Here is a 12,119-nt window from a genome sequence, read left to right on the forward strand (position 1 = left end):
GTCAAACCACAGGGTTCAAGAACTAACCTTCAGCAATCTCAGGAGCAACATTTGGGGGTTTATCCAAATATTGTAAGAGCTGTGAATAGTGAAAGACAGGAACAAGGTGCCTTCTTAGAGGCAGTAGTTATAGACATCACTGTTGCATCACTAATTAAATGTTAGTTTAATTAACTTTTATCTCCACATCTAGTTTTCTGAGATATAATCTATATTTTAATGGACTTTAAGCAGATCAATAGAGGAAAGCCCAAATGGGAAAGCATTCTGACTAAATGGGTTTCTTATTAGAACACAGCTCCCTAGCCAATCTCTACTTCCTCTTGTTTGACACAAAGGAAATGTTCAGCTGCTTTGTTTTCAAAAACCTCAAAGTGTATCAGTTAACCAACTGTCCTGAATGTGGCTTTGCTGGTTTGTGTACTGCTACAAAATGAATTATAAAAGGAAGAAAGGAAGAAAGAAAGAAAGAAAGAAAGAGAGAAAGAGAGAAAGAGAGAAAAGAAAGAAAGAAAGAAAGAAAGAAAGAAAGAAAGAAAGAAGAAAGAAAAAGGAACAAAAAGAAAAAGAAAGAAAGGCAAGGTGTGGAGAGAAGTGATCATAGTAAAGACATGCAATACACCAACGGGCGAATTTTGTTCTTATTTAGAAACTCTAGTGATAGTTGATGCTACACAATACCTATCTGATTTTTTTCTCTGGAAGAGAACTCCTTTGCTTTCAGAATCAAAATACCTAATCATTTTTTTACCAAAACTTTGTTCCATGGATCTCTCACAAGGATATAGGAAAAAAGTTCTGACTAGATTTTCTCTTAGAGGACATTGAGTCAAATGGTTTAAATGCTTGACCTACACCTGGGGTGTCAATCGAGCATCTGAAGGAAATGCATGAATCTTTCAGGCAAAATGCCCACTCAGTGGGCCTCAGCACCAGACACTTACAAAAGCACACTTCCCTTCCAAAGTCACAGGGAAGCAAGCCCCTGGGCTGACCTGGGGATGCATTAAAGATTGTATTCTATTTTTTAAAAAATGAATCAATGGTGCATTTAGTTGGCGACTGTGTGCTTTGATTAGTGCTGCTCCCCCTGGGGAGCCGACCCAGGACCACACAGCAAACTGGCCAAAGACAGAGCAGAGGTACTTCTGCACTAACTTATCCTGGTATTTAGAACAATCGTGACTGTGCTGTATAAAATGACCTCCCAGGATATTTTGCTGTTTTCCCCAGGTCAAGACTCGCAAGAAGTTCTAATAATGTTTGCTTTGAATTTTATCTGTTCATATAATTTTAATTGAATCATTTTCGAATAGGAAAACATTACTCATATCATCTCTGTATATCCTGTTTGACTTAATCCTCAGCTGTTGGAAGTCACTTTTCTAGAGAAGCCTTCCCTGACCACACTAGCAGAAACAGCAACAATTTGTCTCTGTCTCCATTCCTTTAGCCTGCTTTACTCTTCTTCATAGCACATATCACCTGGCATGTTACATATTCACTTGTCGATTATCTCATGAGCAGGTGTGCACATGTGCGCCCAAGCACACACATGCTACTATAATCTACGTGACACAAGGGAATTATTTCACCTTGTTCCCAATGCCTAGAAAAGTAGACAGACAATAAATTCCTTCTGGGATAAATAATTCAATGAATCTGCCTCTTTAGTCACTGGTTCATTTCTTTAAAACAGCGTGCACACAGGTGAACAGCATGGGCACAGAACACAGACAGATTGAATCTCAGCCCTTCCACTTACAAGCTGTGTGATCTTGGGCAATCACATAACTTCTCTGTACCTTAATTTTATCGTGAATGCAACAGGAATAAGAACTATAAAAAAAAGAACTATATACGTCTCACGGAGTTGTTATGAATATTACATGAGATGTTACACATAGAGCACCGAGAACAATGCCGTACCTAGCATATAAGCACAATGCCCATAAAATCTCTCGTTCTCAATAAATGTTAACAATCTTTACTCATTTATTCAGCCAAAATTGATTTAATGTTTACGATGGGCCAGGTGCTGTGCCAGATGCTGGGAATACAATGGTGAATAAAACCAAAGTTAGACCCTCCCCTTATGGAGCTCATAATACTGTGAGAGAGGAAGTTATTAATTACAATAACCACACAAGTAAAAGTAGTATTAGCAGTCTTAAATGGGCAAGATTTCAGAAGAGATGGGCAAGATTATATTTATGGGGGGCATTTGGTCCAATCAGTGTTGTAAGATCAATAATTCCAGGGGAAGTTAGCTAGCTACGTGTGTGTAGTGGGGTAAAGAGGTGCACTACGTCCGATTTCCAGTTGTTTTGTGTCATGTGTTGTTCTGTAATTTTCTTTTTCTCCTCAAAGAGTCTGCAAGATAAGAGTGGGTTAATAGCTTTGAGTTCATTGTGATTTGTGCATTGAGAAAGAGGCAGATCTCTGAGAAGAAGCTGTGCAGAGAATGGACTGTAGCAGTGGGCACATGGGCAAGAATAAGAGAATAAAGCCTACCCCCACCCCCATCTCTGCTGGGAATTACAAAAAAAAAATTACAGGAAAACATTGGGATGTATAATTAAGCCATTTTATTTGGACATAAAAGGAAAGTCAAAGCCTAATGTCTAGAGAAGTTTTTAACATCTGGTTTGTTTATAATAACAATGTTCAGAGAGAATTTAGAGGAAAGAATAAGTTCATTCATAATCCCACCTCCGTAAAACATAATCGTTTTTCCTTTCGGGTTTTATTTTGTTTTCCCTTTCATTCTCGGGCTATTACAGCTGCAGGCATTTTTAAATGGTTGTGCTCACAGGGCACAAATAATTTCATGCCTTCCTTTTATGTGGTGGTACATAGTCTTCATAATTATTCATATTAATAATCATCCTCTGTTTATAGGGGGGAGAAACTAAGCCTTAGAACTTTGCTGATTTCTGTCCTTGACAAATTAAAGGCTCATGGCCATTTGTTAGGAAGGCAAGCCCTTGGACTAGAGCATCCAGTAGCTACACTCCATCCCCTGAACTAACCTTCAGTCAAACAATTAAGTAGGTACGTTTTAGAGAGGAGTTTAAAGAATCTAAAGAAAAAGTTGTCCTGTGTCTTCTACTCTTAGTACTTCACTACATACCACAATGTTTACTTCAGATGTGTGGGGTTCCCACACATCAAGCAGTTCTGCAACACGGGCTGGGCGGTCTGCAATTTAACCTGATGCTGACACCAGCCTACCAGGCAACGTGGCAGATCCCACAGGTTATGGGCTCAGTCCCACAAGACTAACCTCCTCCTTCAGATGCCAATCACAAGTCCAGCTTGCCATTTAGATTTCTGACTGACCAGCTATAAATTGGAGGTTCCCCAGACAACATCCTCAGGTTCAATTAATTTGCTAGAGGGGCTGGCAGAACTAAGGAAAACAGTAGATTTACCAAATTACTGGTTTATTATAAGTGGTTATAACAGCCGGATGGAAGAGATGCATGAAGCCAAGTGTGGGGAAAAGGATGTGCAGCTTCCATGCCCTCTCTGGGCAGGCCATCTTCCCAGCACCTTTATGTGTCACCAGTCCAGAAATTCTCCAGGCATTTCTTTTTGGGGTATTTATGGAGGCTTCATTACAATAGGCATGATAGTTTAATTCCTTGGCCTTTGGAGATTCATTCAACCTCCAGCTCCTCCTTCCTCTCTGGAAGAGGAGGCTTGAAGCAGAAAGTTCCAACCCTCTCATCCTGTTTGGTTTCCCTGGCAATCACCTCCATCCTTGGGCTAGCTGAAAGTTGCCTCATTGACATACTCCGGTGGGTTGAAAGGGACTAGTTATGAATAACGAGACACCTTTATCCCTTCTCTCTTGGGAAATTTCTTTTTTGTTGTTGGATTTTTAAAAAAGATTTTATTTGTTCATTCATGAAAGACGGGGGTGGGGGGGGGCGGGGGAGAGATACAGGCAGAAGGAGAGGCAGGCTCCATGCAGGGAGCCTGATACGGGACTTGATCCTGGGACTCCAGGATCACGCCCTGGGCCGTAGGCAGGTGCTAAATCGCTGGGCCAGCCAGGGATCCCCCTCTTTTGGGAAATTTCAAGGGTTTTTGGAACTCTGTGTCAGAAACTGGGCAAGACTAAAATATGTATTTCTTATAAATCACAATATGACAGGAGGCCAGAGAGAAGTCTGTGGCCAAGGAAAAGAGAAGGTGTGTGACAAGCCAAGCTCACCATCTTGGACACATCGGTCTCATTAGCCTATTAATTGTACAAAGCAGCCTGAGAGAACAATGAAAACAAGAAACAAAAACTACAAACAGCTTGAAGCTTTGGAGTGTGAAGAAATGTTTAAACATGAATAAATAAATAAATAAATAAATAAATAAATAAATAAATAAGACTATTGACATCAAGATAGGGAGGGGTTCAATTAAAATTCATTAAGACACAATACGAAACTCTAGGTTTCTTACAGGTAAAAGGAACTTTGCCAATTAATTATTCAAGAAGAAATGAGCTGAGTGAAGGAATCCTGTCTTGGCCTGGTACCAGTTCAAACTTTCTCCCCAGGTAATGGTATAACAAAAGTTCTTGAGTACTTTGCATGTGGTACAAACCAATTTGGCATTAGTCTTCCCATTACAGTTCGAATCTTTCGTAGTAACTGAGAAAAAAAGACTAGGGACAAAATCTTCCATCTTAAAATCAGCAACAAACAGCTTCAATAAAATTTTGGAACCTGTATGAATCCCTTTTTCTATGATTCTAAGCAAAAATTTTAAACCAGAGAAATTAAACATTTTGGGCACCCTTTAGGTAGATGCCAAATGCAATGCTTATTCCAGTTATGCAAAGAAAAATAAGGCCCTTTCCTTAAGATGGGACATTACATCCTTAAGATGTAACAATCCAGTGGGACAGAGGTGCATCTATACAACTAATAATAACACACACAGGCATGCCACACCATGCCACTTTCCCAGGAGCACAATACATTTTTAGCCTTTGTTCATTTTCTTTCTTTCTTTCTTTCTTTCTTTCTTTCTTTCTTTCTTTCTTTCTTTCTTTCTTTCGATTTTACTTATTTTATTTGAGAGAGAGAGAGAGCAGCAGAGGGGGAGGGAGAAGCAGGCTCCCCACTGAGCAGGGAGCCCGATGTGGGGCTCAATCCCAGGACCCCAGGATCATGACTGAAGCCAAAGGCAGATGCTCAACCAGCTGAGCCACCCAGATGCCCAGTGTTCATGCTGTTTCTAGAACAGACTCCCTTTTTCTGTTCACCTCTCCAGACAATATCCAGGCTGTACATTCTGAGTCTACATGAGCTTTTACATGAAATGTTCACTGAGTATCCCTCCTTTTCTTTCTTAGAATTAACTTTTCTTCACATTTCCTACATTATTTGGAGTTTTCACTGTACAAGATAGCACTTCGTTATAGATCATTTAAAAGTACATATATGATTTTACATGTATTAGTTTTGTCTTTTTCAATGATGTATAAATTTCTGGAAGACCACACTTTCCCTCTGTATCCTGTCCTGTGACTTTTTGTTTATTTTTTGGACTATCCCTGTCCTGTGATTAACTTAATATCAAGTACTTGTTGTGTGATTGGGTCTGCCATTCTCCTTTGCCTACCTTTACTTCTAAAATCCTAATTGTTGGGATCCCTGGGTGGCTCAGCAGTTTATCGCCTGCCTTCAGCCCAGGGCCTGATCCTAGAGGCCCGGGATCGAGTCCCACATCAGGCTCCCTGCATGGAGCCTGCTTCTCCCTCTGCCTGTGTCCCTGCCTCTCTCTCTGTGTGTCTCTCATGAATAAATGAATAAAATCTTTCAAAAAAAAAAAACCAAAAACCAAACCAAAACAAAACAAAAATCCCATTGTTAAGTTTTCCCATGGATCTGTCAGGATTGATTCATTTCACAATTGTAATTTTTTTCATCACCAGTTTTCATCCCTTAAATTTCTAGCCTAGACAAGATCTTTCAAATCTAATAGTGTTATTACATAACACCTAATGTTTTCTATTAGGAACATGTGGGTTTTGCTTTGTTTTACATTAATACAACAGATATTGTGTCTGTACTTACGTACCAGACATGTTTTGTTGCAAAATAAAAGGGTGCGTTTGGTTGTAAGGAGTCATAATTAGAAACTGGTTCCACTATTTCTTTACTTTGATGAATGCTTGTGCTTCAAAGCTCTTCTGTAGTGAGTTCTGGGAATGGGTTTCTTATGTTGACCTGTCCCTGGATGAGATGCCTATCCCACTTTTCTCAGGTTTTCTTTGGCTCTGACCATACTGGCTCTATATCATCTCCTGAAAACTCACTTATATGATCCTGAGCAAACCATTCCATCAATTGGACTTTCTTTGAGCCTGATTTTCTTTTTTATTTATTTTTTAAAAGATTTTATTTATTTATGAGAGAGAGAGAGAGAGAGAGAGGCAGAGACACAGGCAGAGGGAGGAGGAGGTTCCATGCAAGGAGCCCGATGTGGGACTTGATCCTGGGACTCTGGGATCACGCCCTGGGCTGAAGGCAGGCACTAAACCACTGAACCACCCAGGGATCCTCTGAGCCTGATTTTCTTATGTGAAAAAGGAAGATAATGTTATTACACAAGGTTAAATTAATAATGTATACGAGAGAAGCATTCTTTGGGCCTTAAGGATCTGTTTAGATAACAGATATCATTATCGTTGTCACCATCAGTGTTGCTATCCCCATCACTACCTTGAAATTTGAAAAGTTGTTTAAGAAGTTTGGTATAATGGAAAGAATACTGGTAAATATTACTATTGTTCATGAATATCAGTTCCCTTCCATTTCCTGAGCATTTGCAAGAATAGATTTTCCAGTCCTCTTTGGAACTGGTAAAGCCATGTGACTCTTTCTCATTAGTGCAGTGAGTGGAAGGGGTCAATATATTTAACTGCCAGCACTTGATTCTTTCTCCTTCTTTCTCTTCATAAAGTGACTCAGGGGGTCTTGAGTTCCAGATGCTATTCCCATAAGAAAAATAAGTTTCTTTTCTTTCTTTTTTTTTTTTTTTTTTAATTTTAGAGAGCAACTGAACAAAGGGTGGTGCAGAGGGAGAGAGAATCCTCAAGCAGACTCCATGCTGAGTGCAGAGACTAATGCAGGGCTGGATCCCAGGACTCTGAGATCATGACCTGAGCAGAAACCAAGAGTTGGATGCTCGACCAACTGAGCCTTTCAGGCGCCCTAAGAAAAAGAAGTTTGTATCAACTGGATCCCTAGGAAGTTGTGTGGAGAATTCCCTGCCAGCTCTGTGGGAATGGTAATGTGAGTGAGAAATTACCTTTCCTTGAACTTAGTCACTGAGATTTGGGATTGTTTGTTTCTGCAACATAACAGCCTAATATGACTAATACACTATGATGAACCAAAGGTCAAAGAAATCTTGGATGGGGTGATGGCTGGCTCAGTCAGGAGAGCATGTGACTCTTGATCTTGGGATCATGAGTTTGAGCCCTACATGTGGCAAGTTTACTTAAAATTTAAAAAAAAAATTAAAAAGGAAAAGAAATCCTAGATGTAGCTATGGTCTAACTACATATATGTCCTTGAGTGACTGGACAAAAGTCTACTATTTCTAAGGTCCCTTCAGCTTTGAAAACTCTGACATTACAACCGCACCAAGCAATCTCATGTGAGTAACAAATAAACATCACCGCTTATTTAAGGAATAAAATTAAATTTCAGTTATATCAAACCATCTCAGAGAATGAATTCAGTTATAATCACTTTTAGAATTGAAACAGTATATTTTAACTGTTTTATGCACACACCTGCCTTTTAAAGAGAGTGTGCTAAACATAGTTGCATTAAACATAATCAGTAATTCATGGTAATTATTATGAACTTTAGTTATTTTACAGTAATGTCCTCAAGGCCAGTGACAAGTGGCAGTCTATTTGCTCCTCACTATGGCCCACACCTCTCACGTTATTTGAATTTTTGTTGTGGTTTTTTTAATAGGTTTTCAATGCCCTTGCGCCAACTGTCAATGTAGCGGTCATCTTCCATAGCCTGTTTCCCCACTTTTATTGGCTGTAGAGATAGAAAGCAGATATCAAACTCTGTTGGGATTGTACATAACGGTAAGGATATGTAGTGTCTCAGTAATAGATTAAGAAACTTTCCTAGGAGCAAAGCAATTAAGATTTAGGTATGAACTTTGTAGCCTCTTCAGACACACATATCTTTTGCTTAATTTCTTGTTCTCATGAGTATCCCACAAAGGTGAATTTCTCTGATAACTAGGCTCCAGTTATACAGGGTGTTAAATCTGTTTGAATTCTCTACAGCAACCCAGCAACACAGATTCATAATTAAGTCTCTAATATGTGCCTGACAGCTTGAGAGGTACTTCATAGGCTCCTGCAAAAAGTAACATTATGGGAAGAACTGAAATAATCTGTTCATCATGACAGTTCAGTAAGGCAATATAGCACAACGATTAGGCATATAAATTCTGGAACAAGATTGTCTGTGTTCAGAGCCTGTCTCAAACTTGCAAACTGTGAACTTGGACAAGTAAATCACCCTCTTAGTGTCTCCATTTTCTCATTTTTAAATTGCAGGTAATCAAGGTGATGTGTTAGTTAAGTGCCTAGGAAGGTTTCTGACATGTAGTAAGCATCCAATAAATATTAGACCTGTAATGATTATTTTTCTCAGTCCTATAAATATTTTTGCTGTATTAGGGTTCTCCAAAGAAACAGAATCAATAAGAAAGATTTATTATGAGGGGGTTGGTTCATGTGACTATGGAGGCTGAGAAGTCTCACAACCTATTGTTTGTAGTCTGAAAGCCCAGGAAACCAGTGGTGTATTTCCAGCCCAAACCTGGAAGCCTGAGAACCAGGAGACCATGGTATAAGTCCCAGTCCAAGTCCAAAGGCCAGACAACCAAGAGCATCAATGTCTAAGGGCAGGAGAAGATGTATGATCCATCTCAAGTAGAAAGCAAATTAGCCCTTCCTCCCCCATTGTCTTCTATACAAGCCCTTTACAGATTGGATGATTCCCACCCACATTGAGGAGGGGAATTTTCTTTATCCGGTCTACTGATTCAAATGCTGATGTCTTCCAGAAACACCCTCAGAGACATATCCAGAAATAATGTTTTACCCCCTATCTGGGCATCCCTTAGCCCAGTCAACTTGACATTTAAAACTAACCATCTCATTTACTATTATTGATACTAAAAGTAAGAGCTGCAAAGAATATAAGAGTATCCTTTGAATAATTTATTAAATTATCGTTGGTCATTGTGTTAGTCAGGGTTCTCCAGAGAAATGGAACAAATAAGATGATTGTATATAATATACAGGCAGATTTATTTTAGGAAATTAGTTCACATAATTACGGAGGCTGGCAAGTCCAACATCTGTAGAGTGGGCAGGCAGGCTGGAGATCCAGGGAAGAGCTGATGCTGCAGTTCTAATCTTAAGGTTATCAGGTGGAAGACCTAGGAAAGAGCTAATGTTGCAGTTCTAGCCCAAAGGCCACCTGCTGAAGAATTCCCTTTTGCTCAAGAGAGGACAGTCTTTTGTTCTATGTAGGCTTTCAGCTGATTGGATGAGGCCCACCCATATTTTGAAGGTTAATATGCTCTATTCAAAATCTACCAATTTAAATGTCAATCTCATCCAAAAACACCACCACAGAAACATCTAGAATAATATTTAAAAATATATCTGGGCACTGTGGTCTAGCCAAGTTGACATATAAAATTAACCATTATAGTCAAACACAATTTTTCCTTACAATCTTTTTGACTGGTGGCTTGAACCTAGACCTAGAATTTCTTGATGGGAAATTATCCTTGCAACTCTTCCCTTCTCTTCATTTATACATTGATGATGGGAGTTTCTGTCTTCAGAAAGAATGAGGCAGCAGTAGACCAACAGGTCTCTCTGGCCTGGTACATCTCTTTCTTCCACTGCCACAGGGCGGGGGAGGGGGGGGCAAGATTTCCTGCATCCAACAACATTGGCAGCTTAGATTAATCTCTCCCCTCCTAAATAATAGCAGCTAACAGTATTTTCTTGCCTCGTTCTCTAATGCCAACCACTGAGGTGCATGATGTTTTAGGAATTGCTCTTTTAAGGGACTTATTTAGAATTTCTCCATCATTGATTCATTTGACAAACACTTATTGAACACTTACTATGTAGGTGCCGCTAGGTTGAGCTGCGCATACAAACAAGGATGAATTAAACAGATACAGATTTTACACACCAAAATCAGTTGTTGTTTTTTTTAATATTTTAAAAATTTATTCATGAGAGACACAGAGAGAAAGAGAAGCTGAGTCACAGGCAGAGGGGGAAGCAGGCTCCATCCAAGGAGCTTTTTTTTTTTTAAAGTCTTAAAATGTATTTTAATAAGTTGATGCTGTATTACTGCTCCATTTCTCAGAAAAACTCCAAAGGAATCAGGGACAAATCAAACATGGTACACCAATAAAAAAAAAAATGCACAGCATAACTACCTAAGATAGGCAAGGCTAAGAGAGCTACTGTCTGACCTTCAGCAAACAGCAACCCTGTTCCAAAGATTGTACTAGGCCTATCAAAAGCTGTGAACAGCATCATAGACATAAAAGGGCCATTCCTGGGTTGTCCTTACCCAGAAAAAAGATGGAGGCAACTTAACACAAGATTTTTTAAAGGTACACTAAAATGAAAATCTCTAAGAGAAAGGTCTTCCTTAGGACATGAAGGGGTAATATACGGGATATAACAGAATCATATGTATGTTGTCTGTGACCTCTGTGGACATTTGCCTGAATTCCCACCTGTGAGTGAATGGAATGGGGCTAAGGTCATTGGGGGATGTTTGTTTTTGTGGGACAAACAACATCCCCTGGGACTCGATCCCAGGTCTCCAGGATCATGCCCTGGGCTGAAGGCGGCACTAAACCGCTGAGCCACCCGGGCTGCCCCAAAATCTGTTATATTAAAGACACCTTTATTATTTCTTCTGGTTTCCTAGAAAATGACCTAATTTGGTCACACACAATTCTTAGGTTTCTTTGCATTGACATCGTATCCTTTACAGAAGTTTGATGAGGGTGAAGATTAGCTTTTTCCCCACCACACTGCTCTCAGTTTATATTGAAATCAAGCCTCACACATTTATTTTTGAAAACACTCATTTGCAGGCAGACCCCACACGTTTTATGCAGCCCACTTGTGGAGGTCCCCCAAAGCCCCACCTTTCTGTGCTTTCAGGTGAACTACCATCAGGCATGAATGATTCCTTTGAAGCAGATATGATAACATTCCAGGAGCGAGATCCTCGGTCCTATTACCAGGCATCGGGCAATTATAAAAGCAAAGGCTGGACAGAGGACCGGCAGGGGATCAAGCTCCAAGCCCCATCATCCCTGGGGGTTTAAGTTCCAGCCACCATGAGACTCTACATACTGTTCCTGCAGGGCGGAAGAATTTCTGAACTATTTTGACTGACCTACATATCTTGAAGATCGTTAAATTCACCAATTTGAGCCTACGTCCAACATCTACAGTACTGGTCAATAAGCCACCACGTTCACCAATAAAAAACCCACTGTTGATATTCAGTGTATTAAACTAGCACAGTAGTGATTTGTTGGTCTAGAACAGTTAACATCAGAGCTTGGAGTCATCCCTTCCGAAATGTGGACTTCCTGATTTGAGCAACAGTGGGTGTGCCATCCCTGGACTGTGCACTCCTGATCAGCACCTGGGTAGAACAGAACCTGTGTAACACACGTCCTTCTTAGTGAACACTGAAGCATCCCTAGGTAAATAAACAGGCATGACAATAGCAAACCGAGCTTCACACTACTGTATTTTCCTATGTCCCCTATTCCCCATGAGTTCTCAAAATTGCTAAATTAGAATGTCTTGTACCACATTTTTGAGAGTTTGAAGCTGAAGGACAATGAAGAGTGTTAATGTTGGGGTTGCAGGATTATGAGTTGGAGAAATGAGCTAACGGTCCAGGCAAAGCCTGACCCTGTGGTTCATTTTGGGGAACAAGTCTAGTCCTCCTGGGGACGGTCTAAATGTTGTATCTTATCTGTTTGTTTAGATCAGGCTA

This window comes from Nyctereutes procyonoides, unplaced genomic scaffold (assembly GCF_905146905.1).
Source record: "Nyctereutes procyonoides isolate TBG_1078 unplaced genomic scaffold, NYPRO_anot_genome, whole genome shotgun sequence".
Taxonomy (NCBI): Eukaryota; Metazoa; Chordata; class Mammalia; order Carnivora; family Canidae; genus Nyctereutes; species Nyctereutes procyonoides.